Below are 27,018 nucleotides of genomic sequence, written 5' to 3'. Positions count from 1 at the left end.
AATGCATCCCAGCCACCTATAAGGCAGGATGAGGAGCAGCCAGGTAAACACACTTGCAGGACAGTGTTTTGGTAACTGGAAAAACATTTGGCTTGCAGTTTACATGTTTCATTTCTTTAAGGCATTCTTCTCAGCATGCCAGCCAGACCCACAGCCTAGTGTCGCGAGTCGGGAACAACCACAATTGGTGCACACTATATACACCTCCATTTGGACATTTATTTGGTGAGTATCAAAGAATAATGAAAATCCTTAAGTAGGGTACACACCACGACGACCCGCTCATGATGCACATTGTGAGCAGGTCGTCAGTGTCTCGTCCGACCCGCTCACGGTGACGCGGGGGGGGCACGACCGCTCACGATGTGGTCCGATCCGATGGCAACCCGCACCCGGCTGTATGGTCCTTCTTAAGATCCTACCTGCAGCAGGTAGGATCTGAATAACGACCGACCCGTGGGGCCGCACATCGGATCGGGATCGGACCAGAACAGGGAAAAAAAGGGCTCAATCTACCTACAATCTGCATCCAATTGGTCGGAATTGGATCTAGATTGAGGGGAACGGGCCCTAGTCGTCCTGGTGTGTACCAGGCATTAGAATGCTTTCTTTAAGGCAAATATCCTTATAACTGCTATTGAAATTTGTAATTTATGATTTTGTGTCTAAAGCTTTAAAAATAGTGACGAAGTAATAGTGGATAGGTATAGCATAGACTTGGCATCTAACAAATATTTTTGTAAGACTCTACAAATTGTTATCTAAGCTATAGCACATGTTTTCTATGCTCAACTGCATAAATTACTCACATTGTGACTATTTTAAAGCTTTGTACATTATCCTGTTTACATTTGATGCACAAAAGCAAACATCTGCATATTGCCCTGGCATTCTGATTTATGGTGTTTGGGGGCCTGTCTGTTTTTACAACTTTGCTTTTGGCCCACAGTCCACCATTGGCCGTTCTGCTCTGTGTATACTTGTATTTCATCATTTCACACATACTAACCTAATCTTTTTCTTTAGTCCCACAGAGTGATGATCCAGAGTCCGCAACATTACAGGCACTAGGTGGTCCTGAAGAAACAGAAAGTGAAATGATAATATTAGCGATTTTTCCAGCCATATCACAATGACTGTAAGCACTAAGCCCGCCCAGTCTAGACTTACAAGGGCTGCCAACAAATATGTTTCCTGATGTTTCCTCTACCTTCCTCTCTCCATGGCTAGTTTCCATGACTGTCATGGCACAAATGAGACACTTGTCATAACTTAACAGGCATTTGCATAAACATGACAGCATCTTTTAAGCCATTCGTGCTATCCTCATGATTTGAAACAATGTCATTAAGCACTATATGAATGTAAATGCTCATTTTTAAACTATGACAAGAATACTTGAATCAAATGACCATGTGTTAGAGGCACAATCAAATGCAAACATAACTTTTTCAGGAAAGCCAATGTAATTAGGGACCACAGCATCATTGGTTACACAAATTGTAAGCCAGTTCCCTGAGGCAACAAGTAGCACCAGCACCAGTTTAAACTCCTCATCTGCACCAATGCCACAAGACGTGAGGTCCACACCATGTCCAAGATGCTCTTCACCCTTCCCTAGTCAGCCTCCTAAAAGGAAATGTTAACAATACAATTAATTATTTGTTGTAAAGTTGTACTTGTTTGCTGGAAAAATTAGGATATTTGTTGTTAATATTGTTTGTGACATTTTATTTTGGGCATTTGTTATTTTTTGCTAAACAAAACATAATATGCTGGTGTTGACAGAATAAAAAACAACCTGTTTTTGTTATTAACCTGTTACTTTCTTAATTGCTTTTACTGTACATCGCTCTATAAACCTGTTCTCTTACAATTAGATATTATTTTTATTTACATAAGGCATCTAAAAGAAGAAAAAAGAATCTTTCATTTTTGTTTTAAGAATTTTATCGTCAGATAATCACTAAAATTAGAGCAATACCTGTCCAAGACACAAAATTGCAGTAAACATAAATGCCCCATTTGTTAATTTGAAATGATATTTTCAAATCTGTGTTAATATAAGATTGAAGGATATATCCTAACGTTTGGACCTTCGGACAAGACCAAAGGCAGTGAGTAATATCCGTGTCTGGTGAGCCACATTTATAACAACTGGAGGAGGGAGCATCTCCTATAAAAAACTGTAATTTTGGTATGTAGTAGGACCTGTGTAAAATTGTATGATGCGTTTCTGCATATGAGACAGAGACCAACTGTTTGTTTTTAGTTTGATATTGGCATTCAAGATGTCCACCATTGTCAGGTCAGGGAAGTCTGTCTGCCAGCCCAGCAATCCCACTGTGCCAGCATCAATATGTAACAGTGATCGAGAGTGGGCATAAATTAATGAGGTGGAAAAACCTTCCCCCGTTCTTTGTCTTATTGCCCCATCTAGACCATTCTTTTTATCCAATTCTGTCAGGGAAGAAATGGTTGTTTGCACATAACAGCAGGTTTGTAAAAATGGAATAATAGGAATATCTAATAAGAGATATTTTTCTTTTATCTGGGAGTGAGTAAGGAAAGTCATTGTGTTTGGTTGAAGGAAATCATGTAAACTTAGTAGGCCTCCATTGTGCCACATATGGAATATTGGGGAAGCCTTATGAGGCGTGAGATTATGATTGCCCCATAATGAAAGAAATACCGATACAGAGCTCGAGATTTTAAATTTTTATCTTATTGCTCTCCATGCTATTCATATGGATACTTTTAATACATTGTATTTAATTGCATCTGGTCTAGATTGCGATGAAGTGTGTAGTAGTGATACTAAATCCCAATGGGGTATAAAGGATTGTTCTAAGTATTTGTTTGCATATATGTTAGTCCCTCCAATCCAATCCAGTGCTATCCTGTAATTCACTGCCAGTGCGTAAGAACAAAGACATGTTCAGGCCACCTCGGTCTCAGGTTTGGTGCATCTTGAATAAGGACACCATGGGCATTTATCAGCCCAAATAAATTTTGATAGGGCCTTGTTAAATTGGGCAAATGCACTCTTGGGAGGAATCACAGGAATCATATGCATTAAATACAAATAGCGTGGGAAACAAATCATTTTATACAGATGGCAATGTCCTGTACATGGATATTAGGTAGAGGTATAACAAGAATGAGCGCTTCCTTTGTGGATGGACTTTTTAGAAAAAAGGAAGGATCAAAAGACGAATGAAAAAAAGAAGAAAAACAGAAATGAAAAAAGTTTGAACTTCCCTGTATTGTTTCCTTTCTTTCTTTTAACGTGGTTACACTGACTCTTTTTGTTCTCCAATCCGTGATATATGAAAAAAGAAGAAAAAAGACGTTGTGTAGAGCTATTTCTTCCTTAAAAACTTCTGATTTTGTCAAGTACAGATGGAGCGCCTCTCACTATTGCTTCGCCAGCACCAGAATCTGGCCGCTGGCGATTGCCGGCAGAGAGGCACCCCATCTGACTGAGACGTGCGTGCGTCTCACACGCACACGCGTAAAACACCTTTATTAAAATGTCCTGTACATGTCAGGGGGAGATGTGCCCACCTATCAAAATCAATATATGTTTTAAAAAACAAAGGAATATAATTAGAGGCTTAAAGTTTAGAGGAATGATTTGGGATTTTAACTCCTAGGTAAGTGAAACTGTCATCTACCGCCCAGCGAAATGGAAATCTAGTATCCCAGTCCAGTTTAGCAGATGGGTAAAATGCCAGTGCCTCAGTTTTGCACTAGTTAACTTTAAAGCCTGACACTAGCTCACATGTATCTAGTATGGTTAAGGCCCATACACACTGGACGATTTTGAGCTGAAAGCTGCTCAAAACTCAACAAGTTTTAGCGGCTTTCAGCTCAAAGCTGCCCAGTGTGTACGGCCCGGTGATGAGCGGTGATGCGTGCTCCAGCATCATTGCCAGGAAATCCGCTCATCTGCTGAAATTTCCAGCAGATGAGCGGCTTTGTGGACGGCTTTGCATAGCGATGCGCTATGCAAAGCCGTCTGCCCCCCCGCCCCCCCCCTGCTGACCACGCTGGGTATGACAATGATCATCGCTGTCCATACATGCTGGGCATAATCGCCCAGCGAAGTAGATGTGGCAGAGCTAAGTTCAGGTTACTCAGGTTACTTAAGTATAATATGTCAGCAGCAAATGCTGAGATTTTAAGTACTACATTGGCAGGCACAATACCCTTCCATCTGTGTTCATTGAGAAAATGTCTAAATAGGCTGTCCAGAACTAGATTAAATAAAAGTGGTTATAACAAGCAGCCCTGTCTCGTACCTTCCAGTGTGAAAACACAAGTATTATGGGCATTTACAGTATGATTACAAATGCGTGAGGGTCTTGGTATAGGTTGTGAAATATATGTATGAATTCTGGTCCAAATTCTTACATTTGTAAAACTCTGGTCAGGTGTGTCCAAGAAACCATATCAAATGCTTTGTCTGCGTCACAACTTAACTCAGTGTTTTCCTTTTCTGAGGCATTATGTTTTTAAATCATGGCCGCTAACAAGGAGCGGACATTATGTATCGGTTGTCTATTAAGTAAGAAACCCGTTTGAGCTGGGTGTAGTAGTTTTGGTGAAATGCGTTGAAGACGGGAGGCCATATTTTGGTAAAACAGAGGACAACCCTTCAGGGCCAGGTGACATTCCATTAGCTAAAGATTTAATAACAGCTTAAATCTCTGCTTCATGTATGGGAGAGGTAAGAATATCTTTATCATCTTTTGTAAATGGGGTGAGATTAGCCTGTGATAAGAAGTCAAAACCTTGTATAGGGTGGTCTGGCTCTGGCGGGGCATTGTACAGTTTTTCAAGGAAGTTAAGGAATTCCATTCCTCTCGGGAGGTGGTGACCTTTTTTCCCATGGTTGTTAGGATAGAGGAAATACGTTTGAGTTTTGAAGAGATATTAAACAAAATAGCCAGGTATTTCCCTGGTCAATTACCCCAGCTAAAAAAATGTATTGGACTGATATGACAACCATAATTGCGCTTGTTTGTTACAAAGAGTGTCATAGACAGATTTTGCATCCTTGTAAATTAATTTATTTGGCTCAGATGGGTTAGCCAACAGTGTGAAGTAACCAGATGTAACTAGGTGGGTTGCGTGAGTTAATCTTTGTTGGAAATTCTTCTTTTTAGAAGCCATGTAAGCAATGTTCCCTCTAATTTTATGAAAGCTGTGTGCGGCAAAAGATTTTGGCTGTGCAACTTTGGAAGGAAATTTAAATTTTTGTGCGTCACTTATATAGAAATGGAAAATGACGTTCAGCATTTGTGTTAACTTTACTTCAAAATGATATTAAAAGTTTAAACATTCAAAACACAGCACACAATGTAGTTAATTGAGTCCACAACTGCAAAAAGGGACCACTGCTGCTTTGTGCGCTCAGTTGTAATGTCTGTGCGCACGCTTGTCGAGTTGTATGCGCGCACAGCGTAGAGGGAACACTGCATGTAAGACATACAGTAATGTGACCACGGAGGACCGGTTTAGAGGCCCGCCAAAAGAGATTGATATCAGCAGAGTGTATGCTTGTTCATAGTTGTGGAAGGACTGCATCAGGTAATTTTTAAGGTCTTCTGAAGGAGACAGTCACGGAAGTGCCAATTATATGATAATAGTCTTGTAATCTGTAATGTAAGCATTAGACAAATGGGGGCATGATCCGAAATAACAATGTCGTATATTGTGGAGTCAGTGATCCTTTGTAAGAGAGAGCTACCAACCAATAGTCCAGACAAGAAAAGGACTTGTGGGGGTGGGAAAAGGAGTATTCTCTAGATACCGGGTGCCAGAACCTCCACGGGTCTATAAGCAATGGGATAGGACTTTCTCGACAGTACATAAGATGACTAAATCTATTACACACATAGAAAGATATATGAAATTACTACATAGAATGTACTACACCCCAGAAAAATTAAATAAGATAAACCCACAGCAGATAGATGAATGCTGGAGATGCGGGGAGGGGAGTGCAGATTTGATGCACATATTTTGGACGTGTGGTAAAGTCAGAGAAGTTTGGAGGGAGGTAGAAGGATTGGTAACAAGAATACTGGGAAAAGAGGTGGAACTGACCCCCTAGAGGACACTACTTCACATCGAGGCACAGGACACAAAACAAACAAACTTATATTTTTTAAATCAAGTCTTTATAGCCACAAAAACGGCAATAGCGCAGAACTGGAGACAAGAAAAGACTCCGTCTCTGATTAAGATAATAAACAAAATAAACTATGCTTATAGAATGGAGACGAACGATGACAGTAAACATCAAGACATTTAAAAAATGGGAAATATGGAAAAAATATCTCGAATGTGAAGGAGACGCCTTCTGTGAGGCCATAGACACCTCAGATATAAAAGAAACAGAATAATATATTGTTGAAAAAACTGATCAAATAATGCTGGGGAAACCCCCCCGAAAATTAGCAAACCCTGAATCTTAAACCCTGGATCTTAAAGTGTGAATGGAAGTAGAATGAGGAATATTAGTTATGTGAGAGATAACTATGCCCAGATGTAAATGTAAAAAGGTGGCGTTAGGTGAGAGATAACAAAACCTGAAATTGTATGTATGTAAGTTCTGATATATTGTATGGAATGTATTGTAAGTACTATATGTACTGTATGGCTTTTATGTAGACATGTATGATATATGATCATGTCTGATGTATGTTGTTCTGAAAAATGGTAAATAAATATTAGAAAAAAGTAAAAAAAAAAAAAAAAAAGTTTAAACATTCAAAACACAGCACACAATGTAGTTAATTGAGTCCACAACTGCAAAAAGGGACCACTGCTGCTTTGTGCGCTCAGTTGTAATGTCTGTGCGCACGCTTGTCGAGTTGTATGCGCGCACAGCGTAGAGGGAACACTGCATGTAAGACATACAGTAATGTGACCACGGAGGACCGGTTTAGAGGCCCGCCAAAAGAGATTGATATCAGCAGAGTGTATGCTTGTTCATAGTTGTGGAAGGACTGCATCAGGTAATTTTTAAGGTCTTCTGAAGGAGACAGTCACGGAAGTGCCAATTATATGATAAAAGTCTTGTAATCTGTAATGTAAGCATTAGACAAATGGGGGCATGATCCGAAATAACAATGTCGTATATTGTGGAGTCAGTGATCCTTTGTAAGAGAGAGCTACCAACCAATAGTCCAGACAAGAAAAGGACTTGTGGGGGTGGGAAAAGGAGTATTCTCTAGATACCGGGTGCCAGAACCTCCACGGGTCTATAAGTTGTAGTGAGTCGACCATAAGTGAAAGTGTGGGTGGTGTGTTTTGGCTCAGGTTCGTCGGTCGTGGGCCGTCGACATGCCAAGAGAAGAGTCTAGGACCATGTTCAGGTCACCCCCTAAAATTAAAGAACCTTCAGTCCAAACATGTAAATTCACAAACAAGTCCAAAAACAAAATTGTGCACTTGGGCCTGTGGGGACATAAATGCAGGCTAACGTAAACAATTCTTGTTCAATAAAGAGTTTTAAGAATATAATCCTGCTTTTAGGATCAGCCCACTCATCCTTGATCTCCTAGTTCAAAGATTTGGCAAAAAAGATGAAAACCCCTCTGGTTTTTAAGGTGAAGGATGTACTTCTAAAGTCACCTAACCAGGAGTCACATAGTCTGTTTGGATCAGAAAGTTTCCAATGTGTTTCTTGAAGAACATTATGCCTGGGCAGAGTTTCTTTAGATGACCTTACACTTAACCGGGGAGTTCAATCCTTCCACGTTCTAAGAGACCAGCCTAATTGAAGTTTTAGTTAGGGTTTTAGAAGTAGTAGTTGTAGGTGGTGAACCCATTATCAACCATTGTCTGCTCTATTGAAACATGGAAGGCAAAACCATAGTGCGAGAGTCATCTCACTGTCCCTGCCTGCAGCGAGGTTGACATAATTTAGAAAGCAAAATGTTGAACAATAAATATGTGTAAACCAAGAAGTCTGTGCACATAATAAAATAAGTCTGTCAAAATGTTCAATACTTTTTGGAACCCAAAATGACAGTTCTAAAAACTGCCATAATATATATATATATATATATATATATATATATATATATATATATATATATATATATATATAGAAAATGTGCAAGCTTAGAAAATCTAGTGTAAAGTGGGGAGGATAAAAGAAAAAGTAGAGTACTCTGGTCATCTCCCTCCTGTATCCAAGAAGAGGCCATTAAATGCGTGTACAGTGACCATATCAATAACAAACAGCATAGAACAACAACAACAGTTTCAAATGTAATCACCATTGTTAATATACAATAGAGTGATAATAATGCAATACTAATGCGATAATTTTTCTAATTGGGGTCAATCATTGTCATCTGGGTGGAATGATTCATTAGATATGGAACAAGGAAAGTTCTGTGCAGTTTCTGGACTGACAAAAAATATGGTTTGCCTTCATACAGAACCCATAGCTTTGCCGGTACAGAAGGGGAAAACGCATGTTTCTGGAAAATTGCCGCAATCATGATGAAACTTGGAAGAAAAGGTCCTGAACTAGTAGTAAGCTAGATCCCTCATAACAGAAGTTGTAAGCTTTCCTATATGCTTTCGGAATCTTGACTTTGTCCGTGTAGTTTAGCAGTCTAAAAATGATGGGTCTTTGCTGAAGTGGTTTTTTTATCAGGGCCAATGCAGTGAGCTCTTTCCACCATGCAATATGAGGGTGCGGAGATTATGCCCAAGGTTTCAGAAAGTCATTTGGAAACTAGAGATAGGAGTTCCATGGGGCGTAATGATTCCGGAAGACCGATAAGGCGCAAGTTCTTTCCCTTTCTGTATTGATGAGTGACTGTGTTTCCTACTAACAGTTAGTAGGTCAGTTAAATCATCACCTCTGAGGGACACAAGGGAGAGGGAGCAGTCAGATTGCAAAGACTTTTCCTTTTCACCTGCCTTGATTTTGGCCTGTGAGCCTTTAGAACCCCTAGGGGTTTTAGTCAAATATTTTTTCATAATTGAGTAGAATGTCCCCCAAAATAACAATATGCAGGGAAGGGGGAAACTTGCTCACACTGAAGGATGGAAGGGTCAGTGTGTGAGGGAGAGGCAAGTGTGCCTGCTTGTGGGGCTGTGTGGATGAGAGGGGCTGCAGCAGGGGGAGAGGAGCAGAGAGAAGGGTAGTGCAGAGCACTCCAGCAGCCAGCCAGGAGCGAGAGGTAGCGATGGAGGGGGGGTTAAAATGACAACATAGATACTAATAATAGCTATTACGGCCAGTATAGTAATAAGTGCTGTCAATGCATGTCCAATTTAGGACAAAAATATAACCAATGTCAATACATATAGAAAGTTTTTTTTTAGAAAAATACATATAGAAAGTTTTTTTTTAGAAAAATATATACATATATATTTTGCCATAAACAGACAAAATAAAATCTAAAAAACCTTTTGAGATTCAGATATCAGCAACCCTGGAATATAATAATGCCGTGCATATGGCATAAATCAACCATATCAACAACACAAAACATATTTTAGGTTGCGAAATATTTCAAATTATTACATTAAAAAATATATACTAAAAAACTAATAAAAAGTGATCAAAAATATACTTTAAAACCAAAGTACATGCAAAAAGATACCAATATATATATATGAAACAAAGCGATACCCATATTATTGATTTATGAATGGGGTCTCATAACCCTCATTCAATCCATGTGGAACTTATGTATTTAACCTAAAAATCCAGTGAGTTTCACGACGGAGTAACAGTTTCTCTGTCACCTCCAAGTTTAGGAGGCAATACCTGTTCTATTGCTCTAATGACAAGTCCACTAGGGTCACTGTTGTGAAAATTCTTAAAGTGGCGAGGAACACTGTGGTTGGTCAAACCATTTTTTATATTCCTTAAGTGTTCTAACGCCCTTATTTTTAATGCTCTTTTTGTTTTACCAACATAGTGAAGGTTACATTTGCAGGATAACACATATACCACATATGGGGTTACAATTAGTGAACTGTGTGGTTTAATTTATAATAGTTTAGGTTTCAATAAATCGGGACCTCTAGTAATGTGCTTACACACCTTGCAACTATAACATTGAAAACACCCCTTTAGATCCAAAAAGGTGAAGGTAACAGGTCTAGGATTTATGGTTTCTAACTGACTTTTGGCAACCATATTTTTTTAAGTTCTAGCCCTTTTATACACAATTTTTGGTCTGGGTGGGAGTGATTCACCCAGTACAGGGTCTAATTAAATTAGCACATTGGCACATATTAAAATTAGACCCTGTACTGGGTGAATCACTCCCACCCAGACCAACAATTGTGTATAAAAGGGCTAGAACTTTAAAAAATATGATTGCCAAAAGTCAGTTAGAAACCATTAATCCTAGACCTGTTACTTCCAACTTTTTGGATCTGATCTGGTATTTGTCTGGCTTTAAGCATCTTATACTAAGTTATATTTGTATATCTTAGAATTTTGCAGTGCTTATCTTTTTTATGGATATCTAATGTACTGTTTGGACTCCCATTTATGTTAAAATATTCTCATTAAATATTACATTTTAGACTGAATTTTGCATTTGAATATATATATATATATATATATATATATATATATATATATATATATATATATATATATATCTTTGGAATAGAGTGCCCGTATAAGAGTTTCTCCTTTCTCTCTTTTTTAAAATACTTATTTTAAAAGTATGGAAGGAAAATATAAATTATTATTAAACTATAATATCTCTAACATAAATAATGACCGCAAAGTGATCTCTGGGCAAATTACTACAGGACTCTGGAGAACTGTGGAAGTGTGACTTAGCTACCAACAAATCATATTGAATAATGGTTGCAGCAGTCAGTGCCGCGAACAGGGGGGTGCTGTGGGTACAGCTGTCCCAGGCCCCTGACTCTGGAAGGGCCCGAGTAGCTCATTTTGTACACCGCAACCCTCTGACTGCCTCCACTGTGCTGCCTGCTTCTTCAATGCAGGGCGCTGGTAGCCAATTAAAATGCTGTACTGGATTTTGAGCCAATCAGAGCTTGTGTACAGTTAGCCAATCAAAGCAGCTGCCGGTACATGAGCTCTGATTGGCTCGCCAGTGGGTGCTGCATTTTAATTGGCCACCAGCATCCTGCATTGAAGAAGTCTTTGCTTTGGGAACTGCAGCAGGAGTTGGGCAGAATTAGTCCCTAGCCCCAAAATTCCTAGTGGCAGCCCTGGCAGCAGCACTTTCTATAATAACAAAAACTTCATGTGTAACAAAACATTTTCTTATGACATGTAGATAGCAGTGATACAATTGACATACTATATATATCTACATCCCTTGTTTTCACTAAATAGAACAATAAACTAGTGTGTGGGTGTTGAGTGCAGGTAGTGTGCAGCAAAAAGAACATGCATAAACTGAACAAATTGGAAATTAAGTAAAACAGTGCTGGGATTTTGCAGTAGGCCTGAAAATTCTTCCAATTCTGGTGACAAGAAAGGTACTAGTGCCAATAGGTGCTTCTTTAGCAGAGTCATTGTCTATGGTGACAGGTGTTTTGACAAAGTCAGTGTCATGGTGTGTACACACGGTGAGATTCCTTTGCTATTCGACTTGCTATACAATCTTTGCTAACTCATGTGCTATTTACGTACAATTCATGCTATCGGCTTTAGATTTGCACTATATAGTCATTGCTCCCTGTCTATCTGGGTTTTGATTTGTGCTGTCTCGGGAGTGCGCATCGGGATCACACGGCAAAAACCCTGTGCGATCTGTTTATGATCTGCTTACGAGCTGCATGCGATCTGCATGTGATTTTGACTATATAGTCAAAATCTCATGCTGAATTGTACCGTGGATACATACCATCAGATGAATTATAGATGTTGGAGCACATACCCTTAAGATGTGTCAGCTTGGGCTGGTTATGCTTTTGAGAGTGGGACCGCACGTCAATTGTTTTCTTTTTTTAATTTTTTTTTTTTTACTTTTACAAATAGAAGCATGCACAGATCTCCTTGATCTGTACATTATTCTGTACAATTTGCAGCTTGTAATGAATCTCACATAACATGTATGTAATATCATCAAACTCTTCAGCACCAATGCACCATAGTGCTCCTGTCAAATAATGGGGAGAAGCAGTATCAATGCACATAAAAGCACTGATAACAGGGGTAAGGGTTGGGCACTAGTGGGGAGGGTTTAGGTTGCAGGGGGGAAAGGGTTAGGCTGCAAGCAGGGAGGTAGGGAGAACTTAGGCCCCTGTCATTTTGGGTTGCCAATGTCTGTATTGACCACCAGCATCCCCAACGCTGGGATGTGTCCCACACATCAGTGTTAAAAAGCATTTCAGTCAGTTATAACATTTTTCACTTGCAAGCATGTTTCATTCAAATTTTTATTTTATTAAAGCCTCTTGATCCTCCCATTCTGAATACATTAGTGTGTCTGATTGTCAACAGTCTCAGCCTCAGCTAGGTATAAGCGCGCACCTCTTTTGGCTTGTCTACTCCTGCACAGCATTATATGTGTGAAATGTCAAAATCCAGAGGATAAAATTACAAGATGAAGGTTCTGCAAATCCTTTCCAAATATTGATCACTCAATCTGTTGGTGCAAGACCATAAGAAAGGAGGATCCCACAGTACCCCACCCTCCATCTTGGAAGCTCCTGAGCAACACCAACGACTGCAGCGAGAGCTACCAGCAAAGGAAGCACTGTAGGGGAGTGAGACTGAACATGAAAAGGCATCCCAGTCAACACCTACCGATGAAGCAAAGCAGCTAGGGACAGTATCGTTCACACAATCATGCGACTACATTACTCAAAGGAGCACTAAATGAAAACAAACCCTTTTAGATGTTTCCCATAATTCTTTTATCTAGCATGTTATTTACCTTTAATTCCATCTCAGATTAGATTAGGTTTTCCCCACAATCCCTTGAGGCACATGTCATAGTTATACAGTACATAAGGAGGGTAAGGACCCAGTCCCTATGCTCCATTTATAGACCTATCTCCCTCTTTAAAACTGATGTCAAACTATACACTATCTCATAGCGATCAGATTCAAAACTCTTTTTCCTGCATTAATCCACTCTGACCACGTGGGCTTTGTCCTGGGCCATGGAGCACAGGACAACACCACCAAAGTGATTGACTTAATGCATATTGCTTCAATTGAACAAACCCTGGCTATTCTTTTTTCGACTGATGCAGAGAAGGTGTTTGACAGGATAAATTGGATGTTCATGAGGGGGTTGCAGACACACATGGGGCTGGGCCCTGCCTCCTTTAACCTCCCTTCCCCCCAAAACTAGGAAAGGTGAGTGCCGATGTTTAGTGTATATTGTTTATTCGATTATTTTTTTAATTAGTCTTATTGTGGTCACATTCTCTCATGCACCCTGTTTTAACTAAGATTCCATAGCTTATGTTAACCATTTCCCTAGATGATTAGTGACAGGTGTGTTGGTAACTGCTCACCTTTAAAAGCACAGTCTGCAGTGAGCTTTAGACCAGATAGCATGCCTGGAATCAAACATTAATGTGATAGCTATGTGTATTGTAGCCATGTTCAGCAATAGTGTTAGGACCTGCAGAAAAGTGGGGTCCCGTGAAGGGGGCTGCAGGCTTAAATGCATTGATCAATTCATGAACCAAATCTCCACTATTTATTATTATCAGTTAATTTAGTGTGTGCAGAGCCCATACAATGTCTGTTTAAACAATGTGGTCACAAGCCATAGAGCACCCCAAAACTAGGAAAGGTGAGTGCCGATGTTTAGTGTATAATATATAGTATATATATATAAAAATATATATATATATATATATATATATATATATATATATATGTGTGTGTGTGTGTAAATATTTCCACATAAATATATTGTTTGTCTATTTTCTAGGTTTGCCATGGGAGATTTATGTATCTAGTTGGCAGTGGATGTTTTTCTGAGGCACTTTCAATAGTGCCACAAAAGTCTGCTTTCTTCAGTGAATGGGGTATCCAACAGCTATAGGCTGGACAAGCCATTAGATGAGTTTTTCAAGCAGTTCAAGCTGTTGATAAAACAACTGGAATGGCCTATTTCTTGATTCCCATAGAAAATGTGATTCAGCTAGTAATGAGACGTGAAAATTGCCCTTTTTAAAGGATTTTTTATGTTGTTTTTTTTTGTATTCATATTCCAGACGCCCTTCTGTAGATGTCACTTTGAGTAGCAAAGAGGGAAAGCTTCGTCTGCATCCTGCCTGGCTGGGGGGTGGTTGATTCTGTTTTATGTGGATAATTATTTTAACCTTTATAACACATCTAGACCTGGTAGGTCTAGTTTCTTGCATTTACCCTGACATTTACATCTCCTTTGTACAGTTGTAGCACGATGCTTTGCTGCCATGTCAGTTTACGGTCACAGGGGTCTCTAACATTTCTACCACCCCGCAATCCGCAGTTTAAAACGCTATTATTAAGACCTATGATGCCTAAAAATGAGATTGCATGGTTATGACTAGAGTGCTGTAGCCTTAAATAGTCCTCCAACTGTTTTGAAGGCTATTATTAAGTGTCCTGGGGAAATGCAAAAATTACCCAGTGATCCCTAGACTTAATTTTATTTAAGCATTCTGCAGTGTAGAAGTCTGTAATACATTCCTTGGTCTAAGAATCTAGCTTTTAAAATATATGTATTTTTGTTATAGTTTGGAAACAGATTTTTTCCCTTAATGTATATATGTTCAACACTAATTTTAACACCTTTCATTTCAAGTGATTTGACGCTACAATGGAAAAATCTATTTTGAGCATTTTTTTTATTCAAATTTCCATTTTTGCTAGATTTTGTAAAATGTGCACACTCAGATGGATTGTAGTTTTGTATATGCAGATACTGAAGTGAAACCTAAAATCTAGCATCATGAAATAGAAAAAATATGTTTTTTTTTAAAGACAACTATTATAAGGGTACAGAAATTAATTGGATGCTTTAATTGAGCCAGATTACTAGCTAATGCCTGCTTGAATACAGTAATTCGTCTATTAAATTATCTTTGAATAATTACCTGAAATTTCTCAGCTGCGGGGCCTGATGGCTATTTAATTGCGCAGTTGCTATATAATTACTTAACAAGGTGTCCTAGAATAGTTTAATTTTCCTTTATTGTAAAAGGAAAAGCAGAACCTAAAGTAACTGAATCGGGGAGTATATTGCATGGCTGATTTTGCCTGGGGTTGGATAACAACTAAACAAACTAAGTTCAATCAAGAGATTTGACCATTTCATTGCTACCTGCATAAATTAAAACAAACTACTCAGTTTATTCTAATAGCTAGTATAAAGGAAAGTCACATTAAACTATTTCTTCATAATTACAGTATTTTCATTTATACCAGCACTAATTATATTAACATTTTAATCAACTTTTGAGCATTATATTTCTGTATTTTTTTTAAATAAATCCCTGCAACATTTAAAATAAAATAAAAAAATAATACTTAATGGGCCAATTCAGTTAATGGTGATGTCCATGTCCAGCTGCTGTCTAAGGAACTTTTCAATCACCAACACTGGTAATTTTCATTTTCACCCCATTACTTGCAGCTGCACATGGAAGAGAATTAAATGTGTGTCAAATATTATGCCACAAAAATTTAAGCAGGAATGGGTCATGGGTCGACATTATGAAGATCTCCAACCTTTTTTGGGGCGTGAGTTACTCGAGACAAAATAAACCGCCTGAAGAGCTACTAAATTTTTTGTAAAAAATCTGCATAATTATCGAAATTGCACTTTACACATTATGCCACATACTGTAATTCCCCTGACACATTATGCCACACACTACAATGTCCAATATGAAGCATACATATCTCCCAACACCGGAGGCAGAGGAGAAGGCCCGAAATTAGGGGGCATCCCCCATTTTTTCCACTATGGGGGCATGAATAGACGCTGTGCCATATATACACCTGCCACCAGCAGTTTCAGTTACACAATCCCCCCAATACCCGCAGTAATGTCATAAACACAATGCTCCCCCCCCAGCAGTGCCAGATAAACAATGCCCCCCCAGATTGTGGTGCCATTCTAAATAAATACTCTTGTGGTATTGGGGTTTGGCAAATGAAAATGGGGTTGTGATATACATATTCCTCCAATAGTGCAGTGCCAGATATACGTATGCCCCCAATAGTGCCAGACACACATATGCCCCCAATAGTGCCAGATACACATATGCCCCCAATAGTGGCAGGTATGCCGCAACAGTGTCAAAAACAAGTATGCCCCCATGGTGCCAGGTATGCCCCCACAGTGTCGGGTATACCCCCATGGTGCCAGGTATGCCCTCACAGTGCCAGAAACACATTTACCCCCAATGTGGCAGAATTTCCCAGCAGCAGCACAACTTGTTGCTCCTTCTGCTGCCGGGGAGAGGAGAGTCCAGTGCCCCCCTGCTGTCTGTCTGTCTCCTCCTCCTCCGCCGCTTTCCTTCTGAGGGGAGGAGAGCACATCACATTGCACGTGTCTCCTTCCACCTCACTATGTCCCTGTGACTGGGCCGTCAGCCAATCAAAGCTTCCGGGTTGGCTTCTGATTGGCTGATGGCCCAGTCACAGGGATACAGTGAGTTGAAGGAGAGACACGTGATGCGCTCTCCTCCCCTCAGAAGGGAAGCAGCGGTGGGCGTTGGAGGGGCAGGCGGGCAGCTGCAGAGTGGCTCTCGTGAGCGACGGGTTGGCGACCACTGCATTAGGTCGACTACTAAAGGTCTACAGGGCTTAGGTCGACATATGTCAGCAGGCCTACTGTCGACAGGGCTGGGAAGGTCAACACAAGCATTAGGTCGACAATGGGAAGTTAAAAGTTTGAAATGTTTTTTCCTTTTTTTGTGTGTCTATGTCGACGTAAGTCAAAATGGACACCGTATCAGTGTACCGCTTCCCCGGGCATTGGCTCACTGCACTCACCATGCTTCAGGTGCAGTGCTCGGTACACTATTTTATTGTCAGCCCACGTCCTGGTGGATGGTAGGGTATGAAATACTCCCTGTTTTTTGACTGTTGACCTTCTCATTGTCGACCTTAGGCCTATTGACCTATTTCATGTGTTGCCCTAAGCCCTGTCGACTTTTAGTATGACGACCTTCATACTGTGTACCGAACGAGACAAACTGACATTGGGTTAATCTTTTAACTAAGAATTTTCTAATAGACCAAGTGATTTAGAGTACATTGGTTTCAATAGGCATTTACCCAACGTCGGGATCCCGACTGTCAAAACACAGACAGCCAGGTTCCCGACGGCCACCGGCTATTTTTCCTCATGGGGGTCCACGATCCCCATGGAGGGAGAATAGAATAGGTGGCTCGCAGCGAGGCGAGTGCAGAGAGCCCGCAAGGGGCTTAGTTGCGCCAGAGCCGACGCTACCCGCTCAGCAGAGGATGCAAAGCAGGTAGGCGCCGGGCAGGAGAGGCGCTGTCCCTGCTTGTGCATCCCCTGCTGTCTCTGTGGCTGCCGGCTGCTGCTGCGCCTGTCAAACTGCAGGGCACGCAGCAGCGCCGGAGGCACAGAGCTCCCTCCAGGCAGGCTCCTAAACATCAGGTCACTGCTGGTCACAGTGGTCAGCAGTACAGACTAAAAGGTGCATGGCTACATGGGCAGAGGGGGCGGGGCTACACGGAGCAGAAGGGGCGGAGCTCTGAGGGAGCAAGACTGAAGGCAGTGGACACAGGAGAGGATGAGCTGCCAGGATACTAAAGTGTGAGTGTACTATGTCGGCAAATGATGTGGGCATGTGTATAGGTAGTGCTACTAATGTCAGCAACTCGTGTGGGCACTTGTATAGTCAGCGCTACTAATGTTGGCAAATGGTGTGGGCACGTGTGTTGGCAGTGCTACTAATATCGGCAACTGGTGTGGGCACGTGTATAGTCAGTGCTACTAATGTCAGCAACTGGAATGATCACGTGTATAGGCAGTGCTACTAATGTCGGCAACTGGTGTGGGCACGTGTGTTGGCAGTGCTACTAATGTCGGCAACTGGTGTGGGCACGTGTATAGTCAGTGCTACTAATGTCAGCAACTGGTGTGGGCACTTGTATAGTCAGCGCTACTAATGTCGGCAGCTGGTGTGAGCGTGTTTATTGACAGCGATACTACTGTCGGCAACTGGTGTGAGCATGTGTATAGGCAGCGCTACTAATGTCGTCAACTGGTGTGGGCACGTGTATAGGCAGCGCTACAAATGTCGGCAACTGGTGTGAGCATGTGTGTTGGCAGTGCTACTAATGTTGGCAACTGGTGTGTGCACGTGTATAGGCAGCACTACTAATGTCAGCAACTGGTGTGGGCACATGTATAGACAGCGATACTACTGTCGGCAACTGGTGTGAGCATGTGTATAGGCAGCACTACTAATGTCGGCAACTGGTGTGAGCACGTGTATAGGCAGCGATTCTACTGTCGGCAACTGGTGTGAGCATGTGTATAAGCAGTGCTACTACTGTCGGCAACTGGTGTGGGCGTTATGTATAGGCATCGCTACTACTGTCGGCAACTGGTGTGGGCGTTATGTACAGGCATCGCTAGTACTGTCGGCAACTGGTGTGGACACGTGTATAGGCAGCGCTACTAGTGTCTGCAACTGGTGTGGGCGTTATGTATGGGCATCACTACTACTGTGGGCAACTGGTGTGGGCGTTATGTATAGGCAGTGCTACTAATGTCAGCAACTGGTGTGGGCACGTGTATAGGCAGCGCTACAAATGTCGGCAACTGGTGTGAGCATGTGTGTTGGCAGTGCTACTAATGTTGGCAACTGGTGTGTGCACGTGTATAGGCAGCACTACTAATGTCAGCAACTGGTGTGGGCACATGTATAGACAGCGATACTACTGTCGGCAACTGGTGTGAGCATGTGTATAGGCAGCACTACTAATGTCGGCAACTGGTGTGAGCACGTGTATAGGCAGCGATTCTACTGTCGGCAACTGGTGTGAGCATGTGTATAAGCAGTGCTACTACTGTCGGCAACTGGTGTGGGCGTTATGTATAGGCATCGCTACTACTGTCGGCAACTGGTGTGGGCGTTATGTACAGGCATCGCTAGTACTGTCGGCAACTGGTGTGGACACGTGTATAGGCAGCGCTACTAGTGTCTGCAACTGGTGTGGGCGTTATGTATGGGCATCACTACTACTGTGGGCAACTGGTGTGGGCGTTATGTATAGGCAGTGCTACTAATGTCAGCAACTGGTGTGGGCACGTGTATAGGCAGTGCTTCTTCTGTTGGCAACTGGTGTGGCCATATTTGTATAGGCAGTGCTACTAATGTCGGCAACTGGTGTTGGCATATGGTTACGCAGCACTACTAATGTCGGCAACTGGTGTGAGTATGTGTATAGGCAGCGCTACTAATGTCGGCAACTGGTGTGGGCACATGTATAGGCAGCGCTACTGCTGTTGGCAAGGTGTATAGGCAGCGCTACTGCTGTCGGCAACTGGTGTGGGCATATGGTTACACAGTGCTACTAATGTCGGCAACTGGTGTGGCCATTCCCCTTCCTTGTGAGATCACACGTTTTTCTTTCCATGTGCACTGTCCCTTTGTAAAGCTTGGGTGGGCGCAAATTTATAGTTTGCAGGAGGGAGCCGAACCCCCTAGCACCGGCCCTGAGTTGCGCTCACCATGCTGTCTGGGTCTGGCCATGACTGCACACTCACCCTGTCCCTGGTGAAAAGGTACACAATAAATAGTAGTAGTCCTCTCATAAAGGTTTCTTTTGTGTGCAGATGAAAAAGATTTCTTGCCAGGCAGTGGTAAATATGAAAAAACTTTTTATTTTTTAAGAAAGAAAGAACACATTTACAGACATTCCCTTCCATAAAATTGGATGGTATGATTTGTACATTTTATATTGAATGATTCCATCAGTGGGGTGCTTCACTGTCTTTCTATTTATTGTGACAGCTGACACTGCTACTGCCGCCCGGACCTAGTGTCAAGTATAGCCCTAAGTGCAGCTACAGTGGTCAGCGGCGATCCTCCGTTCCTGCTATACTTATATGTGAGGCGAGCAGCCAAACTCTGATCCCAGAAACAAGTCCTCGGCACTTTGCATACAGTATCTCGCTCTCCGCACCCTAGTGTAATAAGGTAAGGGAGCAGAGAGCGGGTCAATGTATGTGCCGCATAGTGCTGGGGATTTGTTTCCGGCATCAGAGTTTGGCCGATAGCCTCACATACAGTGTAGCAGGGAACCGGGGCAGATCGCAGCTGACCGCTGTTGTAGCACAGGAATTTTTTTTTTTGTAAATTACAAGGGGGGGGGGGGGGCACATGCCACTGCTGACAAGAGAGTATATGATAATACAATAATACAATGTTTCTTCTCCTAAATCTAGATTTTCTGCGTATCCAAGGTCTACAAGCTTACAAGCATTTCTGTCGCCTATTGTGAATAACTTATCTTGTATTATTACTGAATAATACTAAATATGCTATTTAAAATTGAGCTGCCCTTTTGTGCACCTACTTTACCCTTGACAACCTTTAGTATTGTTGAAGAACTTGTATGACTGGCAGCATCCGCAGCACTGGTACTGGGTTGCTTGTGCTCTTCTATAGACTGACTGATCCATGACTATACAGATTATTATTCAATTTGAAGATGTGAAAAAAAGATGACATACTCTATTATAATTTTTAGATGAGCAGGAGCAATTGGTCAACAGATAGGGTGTTTGTTACGTATAACTCAGTCAGACAATCAATATGTATTCTGTTTATGTAACACATCCCTGTTAACATGATACACAGCTTCACTTAAACATTTTAAAATGTGTTGTTTTTTTTATGAAAAAAATATATGCATATATACTGTATTTTTTTTTATTAAAATTATGTACAGATGTATATATATATATATTCCAACAGAGGTGCCGCACTCCAGCCACTTGAAACTATTTTCTTTATTTGTAGCAAAACTTACAGCAACATTTCAATACAATTAAGTATTATCATCAGGCCTGATCTTCATGATTCGTGCTCCCCGAACTTCTCGATCTGAGGCAGGAGCTGAGTCTGGGTTGGGTTTTCCCACCAGACTCAGATCCCAGATTGAGGCAAAACGTCTTAATCCTGCTGTCATATTCTCACAGGGTTTTGGATCCTATATAAGACCCAGCCAATCGGTGCCATCTTCACTCCAGCATTGGAGGGGGTAAAGGACAGACCTCTGTCTGTCTGTGTCCTGTGCCTGTGTGTGGAGTAAATAAAGGGGCACTGTCCTGAAATAGAAAGAGGCCCTGCCCCGTGTGCTGAGTAAATAAAGGGGCGCTGTCCTTTGTGCACTGTAGAAATACTACAGTGTAGCTGTGCTCTGTGCTGTTGCTGTAAAGGGGCGTTGCGCTGTGTATTGTAAAAATAAAGCAGCACTGCCCTGTGTGCTGAGTAAATAAAGGGCGCTGTTCTGTGTGCTGTAAAGGGGTGCTGTCCTGTAAAGGGCTGCTGCTGTCCCGTGCTTACCAAATATTAAATTGCAATGAAGACACACTGGAGTAAAACATACCCAGTTTGTGCAAGGGCCAACTCAAACATTGCCTCTTTTCCTGCCAGTATATTACATTGTAAGCTTGCAAACAGGGCCCTCTTACCTCTATATCGGTCTATTACTACCCAGTTTGTTGTATCACTGTTGTTCCAATTGTAAAGCGCAACGGAATATGCTATGCTATATAAGAAACTGTAAATAAATAATAAATGCACTGTCTGACATGCCGACTTGGATGCTGTCACTGAAATAATCCTGCACCATTCTTTAAATGGTGACAGCTTCACGTGCAGTGACAGTAGACATGCCAGTAATTGTAGCGGGTGTGTTTGGAAAATCTAGTTTTCCCTGGCAGTTTTATGGAGAAAATGAAGAAGGAAATGCTACCATGTCACTTTCCGCTTGAACTGATAATTTTCTCACCAATAGCTCTTTGCACCTTTGTGTCCATTGGAAACAAAGACACAGGCTTATACCTGGGATTAAGTATGGTGGCCAAAATATAGTGATCTGATTTCAACAAATTGACCACCCTTTTCTGGCAACCGACAGCATATCCTGCACGTTTAAAAAAAAATCTCCACTACTATCAAATTATTTGTGGCAGCAAAACATGGGACTTGTTGGAATTTGCTCAGATACAGTATAATGCTCTCTCAACACTGGTGACATTGTCAGGGCAGCACGGACCGTGTAATGGTTAGCATTACTGCAATGGGTTCCCATCATGGCCCAACTGTGTAGAGTTTGTTCATTCTTTCAGTGCTCGCAAGGGGTTCGAGGGGTTTCCTCCGGGTACTCCAATTTCCTCCCACTATCCAAAATATACTGGGCAGTTTCTTGGCTCCTAACATAAATTATAACTACAATAAATGTGTTTTGTGTAAAATACATGTGGAAAGGGATAATGGCTAATGGCTAACTGGGGCAGTGACATGTGAATGTACAAATATTCTCTGTAAAGCGCTGCAGAATATGTGTGCGCTATATAAATAACTGGTAATGAATAAAAATATAGAAATATTACATATCCCCAGGAGCTTCCAAGTGGGGAAAGCCATTGTGCAATGACGTCCCTATAAGCTTTCTCTTCATACTGAAACCAGTGATAACAGCGTATCCTGCCAAGTAATAAGTTGGTGTTTGTGAGATGCTGCTGCTGTTGGTGATGAGCCGTCACAATCATGTAGTCCTTAGTTTGTCCTGTTCTACTTGTCCACATATCGGGGGCTAAGTGGACAGTGGGTACAATGGCATTTCTGAGTGAGGACACTTTTCTTTAAAATGTCCTTGTACAGTCTGGGAATTGCTTGTCTAGTGAAGTGGAATCTAGAGCAGGGACACAGTATGTCAATCAACTATATACATCCCACTGCACTAATGGCAGTTATTGGATGCACATCTAACACCAGGATAGATGTTATGGCCTCAGTAATCTACTTTGTAACTAGGTGACTGCTGTCATACTTCATTTTCCTTCTACCTTGCAAATAGAATCATTTTAAAGATAGCTTGTACTCTATGACTGATGTTTGTTTCAACCTCACAAACTATGTCACTATGATTCAGTCATGCCTATGACATTGCCTACAGGACTATATGTACTTCAGATCCTGATTGAGGAGGCAACTGATGATGAGGTTGTTGGTGGTGTGGATTGCCAGCACTTGGATACAACAGAGAGAAGAGAGCTAGATGTGGCTGGACGGATTACAATTTTAGCCAAATTTCAGAATTTGACAATAACTTTTGAGTTTTGATTAATGCGCTGTAACTACCATACAGTATAAGGGAGGATGTTACTTTCTAGGTGGTTGAAAATAAACAATTCCAGACATAAAATTTGGATATTGGGGTATTTTGCCCAGGCATGACAATGGGCTTTTTCATCCCACTGTTGCCTTATTTAAACAAACCACGTCCTCTCAACTTTACTCTACACTGCAATCACCCCATTTTGTGTAATTTCTTCTATGGGTAACCAGTTTTACCCAGTATAATCCTATGCAGTGCACCCAAAATGGCTGTCTCACCTGGTACCTGGTTAGTGTGCAATACACAACCGATAGAAGTTATTATTCAAAATGCCTGCACCAATCCTGCATTTTGCTTACTCTCAAGGTTTTCTCTTATGTCTATGTGACCTGCCTATTGCTGTACCACCCAAATCATAGGTATTATAGGCATTGTTTTCATATTTGTAAAGCACCTTGAGTCCTATTAGAGAAAGTGTGCTATATAAATAAAACTTAATTACTTACATCCCTATCATCAGAATCCTCATTGTCAACATTCTCATTAGCGCCAGCTACACCAATATCCTTCTCATCCTGATGTACTTCTACAGTGACATCCTCAATCTCAATGTCAGCACTTGACTGCCCCTTTTTTGAGAGGGAGGGCTTCCATCTTCATGAGAAGCTGAACCACCAGTCATGAACATAGGTCAAGGCCTCGGCCTTTCCTTGCCACTTTGTGTTGTGATTGAGCTATTGCATGTTTCACCTCAAATAATGTTTTTTTGTTTAATATTGTAAAATTTAGATTGTTTTTTCATGCCCTCTACAACATTGGGCATCGGCGTTCGCAAATCACATTGATGGACTTGACTACTGGCAGCAGCTTCAGCACTAGTAGAAGGTGGTGGTTTTAATTTTTGTATCCTCCATTTTTATCGATACAAAGCACCCCCTGGACTTAAACAGCAGACTAAGCAGCACCCCTGGACTTATACAGCAAACGAGGTACCCCTGAACTTATATGGTAGACAGCAGCACCGCTGGACTTAAACATCAAACAGGGCACCCATGTACTTATATGCCAGACTTAGAAGCACCCCTGGATATACTGTATATAAAAACACAACCGCTACTGAGCACTTTGTAGTTTGATTAAATCTGCAACTCTAATGGACCCCCATCCCCTTTGTGGATGAAAGGAAAGAAATAGATGTAGGAATATTAGAGTGTGCTAATAGAATTAAGTCAACATAGAATCCATAAACAACTCAATGTACTAGTCGAAATCAACAAAACTTTTATTCACATAATTTACCATAATAACAGATAAAAATGTCACTGACATAGCAGATTTTACAATCATACACATTGTTTTGAGTTTTCTTAGTCAAACTCAGTGCAGATTGAGGAAATTAAACCCTACTTATTTCGTCCTAAGACTTTTTCTAGGTGGTAGAAATAGCCTGTTAGACTGTTCTATAAAAACAAAATTGGTTTTATAATGTTAATTATTTTTATATATATATATACCAAATGCAAAACTGGTTTATGATTTTAATTAGAAAAAACTGATCCATTAATAATGGGCTTCATCATCAGGATGCAATCATTGGAATCGCCATGAATATCTATAAGAAGATGTAAAGGCTTGGTGGTCACTAACACATAAGAGAGAGGTGTAAGAGCATGGGATTACTCGTTCATAAAACATACCGTAATCGTAGGGGAGATATTGAAATTGTAATATTTTCTAGTTTGAGAATACATCCCAGGCCTTGGGTACACCATATAGCACAACCATTGTAAGGAGACACCAGAGAGGCGCACATATTTTAACATAATGTGTATTATTGTAAAATTATTACATCAGGATATATGTTTGTAAATATGTGCTGGAAAGTTTTTATTTGTTGTGTATTGCTGCACTAAGGCTATAGTGCTAAACTAATTATATTACTAAGCTTACTATGCCAAGCCATGCATGGGGACATGGTACACTTTGACATTGTCCATGTCGAGAGTGTCAACATTCAGGACAAAAAAGTGAAAAACTCATGTCGACCTTTTTGACTGTTGACTTTGCCATTGTTGACCTAATGCTTGTGTCAACCTTCCAACCATATCGACCTATTTCATGAGTTGACCTGAGCCATGTCGACCTTTAGTGGTTGACCCAATGCATGTCGATCTAATATGGGTCAACCTAATGACCCATACCCCAATCAAAAGTTAAAGACTTACTGTATATGGAATCCAAAATGCAAGACTTAACTCTGTGAACATTCAAAACATGTAAGATTCAACATCAAGAATATTAGGTTTTGTCTTGTTTTGGGATTCTATTCTGGCTGCTACTTCTGAGTCAGAACTCTAAAACACTCGGATCTTCTAAGTTCAGGTGTGTTTTCAGATTTCAACTGCACATTTGCTGCTCAACAGCTAGGTCTATGGTTCCCAATAAACATAGACCAAACTGATCTCCAGCATCACTAATGACTTTTAAATGCTTCACTGTCAGCAGCCACCTCCGGGGTCAACCCGCGGTGCATGCCATTGGTGAGGTGTGCAACAAGCAGTACATGCGCCCGGTAACACATGCGTACCAGATGATCTCCCGGGAGCGAGGTGCTGACACAATCCCCAGCTATTACTAAGCAACAGGTCAACGTCTCTGTCATCCTGTCAGGCCTGTTTTGAATCTCTCAGTTGGGTGAAACCTGCCTGGGATCAGCTGCAGCATATTCAGGCTTGTATTTAGCTTAGTCAGGTGTGCACACTGATACCAGTGATAGTTCTTCTTGAGCCTTGTTATACGATCCCTCAGTGCCCAAATATACTGATTATTCAAGGCTTCTGTTTCCCAAGTCCTGTTATTCCAAGGATTCTGATTCCACTAAGTACACCGTAAGTTACTCACACAGATTCTTCCATTCCATAATGTTGCAGCTGTCTTCTCCTGGGATCGGCAATACTGGCCAACACCTTCTCTTTTGTAAAACCGCACTTGATTAACTTTACTCTAAAGTCTGAATATTGATAAATGTTTTTGAATCAGGGACACAGTATACAACTACATGATAAGTCATTTAATATGTCATTTAATATTTATTATGTCTTTGCACCAGCAGCTCATAATCCCCTCTCTGCAATGTTGCCACTCAATTAATTTCTACAGTATGAATCTCAGGAGCGAAGCAGCAACATGCGCATGGTGATGGGATCAAGCCAATTGCCATGGGAGGTGGTGATTGGTGTGGGATAAATGAGCACAACTATCTATGGGCATTACGGATGGAGTAATGGTTAGCATTACCGCCTCACAGCACTGAGGTCATGAGTTTGATTCCCACCATGGCCCTAACTGTGCAGAGTTTGTATATTCTCCCCGTACTTGCGTGGGTTTTCTCTGGTTACTTCGGTTTCCTCCCACAATCCAAAAATATACGGTAGGCTAATTGGCTCCCAACAAATGTATTCTAGAATGTCTGTGTGCATGTACATGTGGTAGGGAATATAGATTGTAAGCTCCACTGGGGCAGGGACTGATGTGAATGTTCAAATAGTATCTGTAAAGCGCTGCGGAATATGTATGCACTATAAGAAACTATCAATAAAAAAATAAATTTACAACTCAAGAGATCCTGGTGGCCATTTTGGGATATTTCTTGAAGTCTCTGTGAAGGACAGGAAGACTCGTGTCTACAC

At 41.1% G+C, this 27,018-nt stretch overlaps 1 protein-coding gene across 14 annotated transcripts in view; it reads left to right on the top strand.

Annotated features, from left to right (window-relative positions):
- Window positions 1-27,018, top strand: part of LOC146064321 (uncharacterized) — a 626,027-nt gene that overhangs the window by 291,467 nt on the left and 307,542 nt on the right. The gene's annotated exons all lie outside the window — the stretch shown is intronic.

Source organism: Crinia signifera, chromosome 3 (assembly GCF_055691185.1).
Source record: "Crinia signifera chromosome 3, ASM5569118v1, whole genome shotgun sequence".
Classification (NCBI taxonomy): Eukaryota; Metazoa; Chordata; class Amphibia; order Anura; family Myobatrachidae; genus Crinia; species Crinia signifera.
This window is presented reverse-complemented; position numbering and strand designations above follow the sequence as displayed.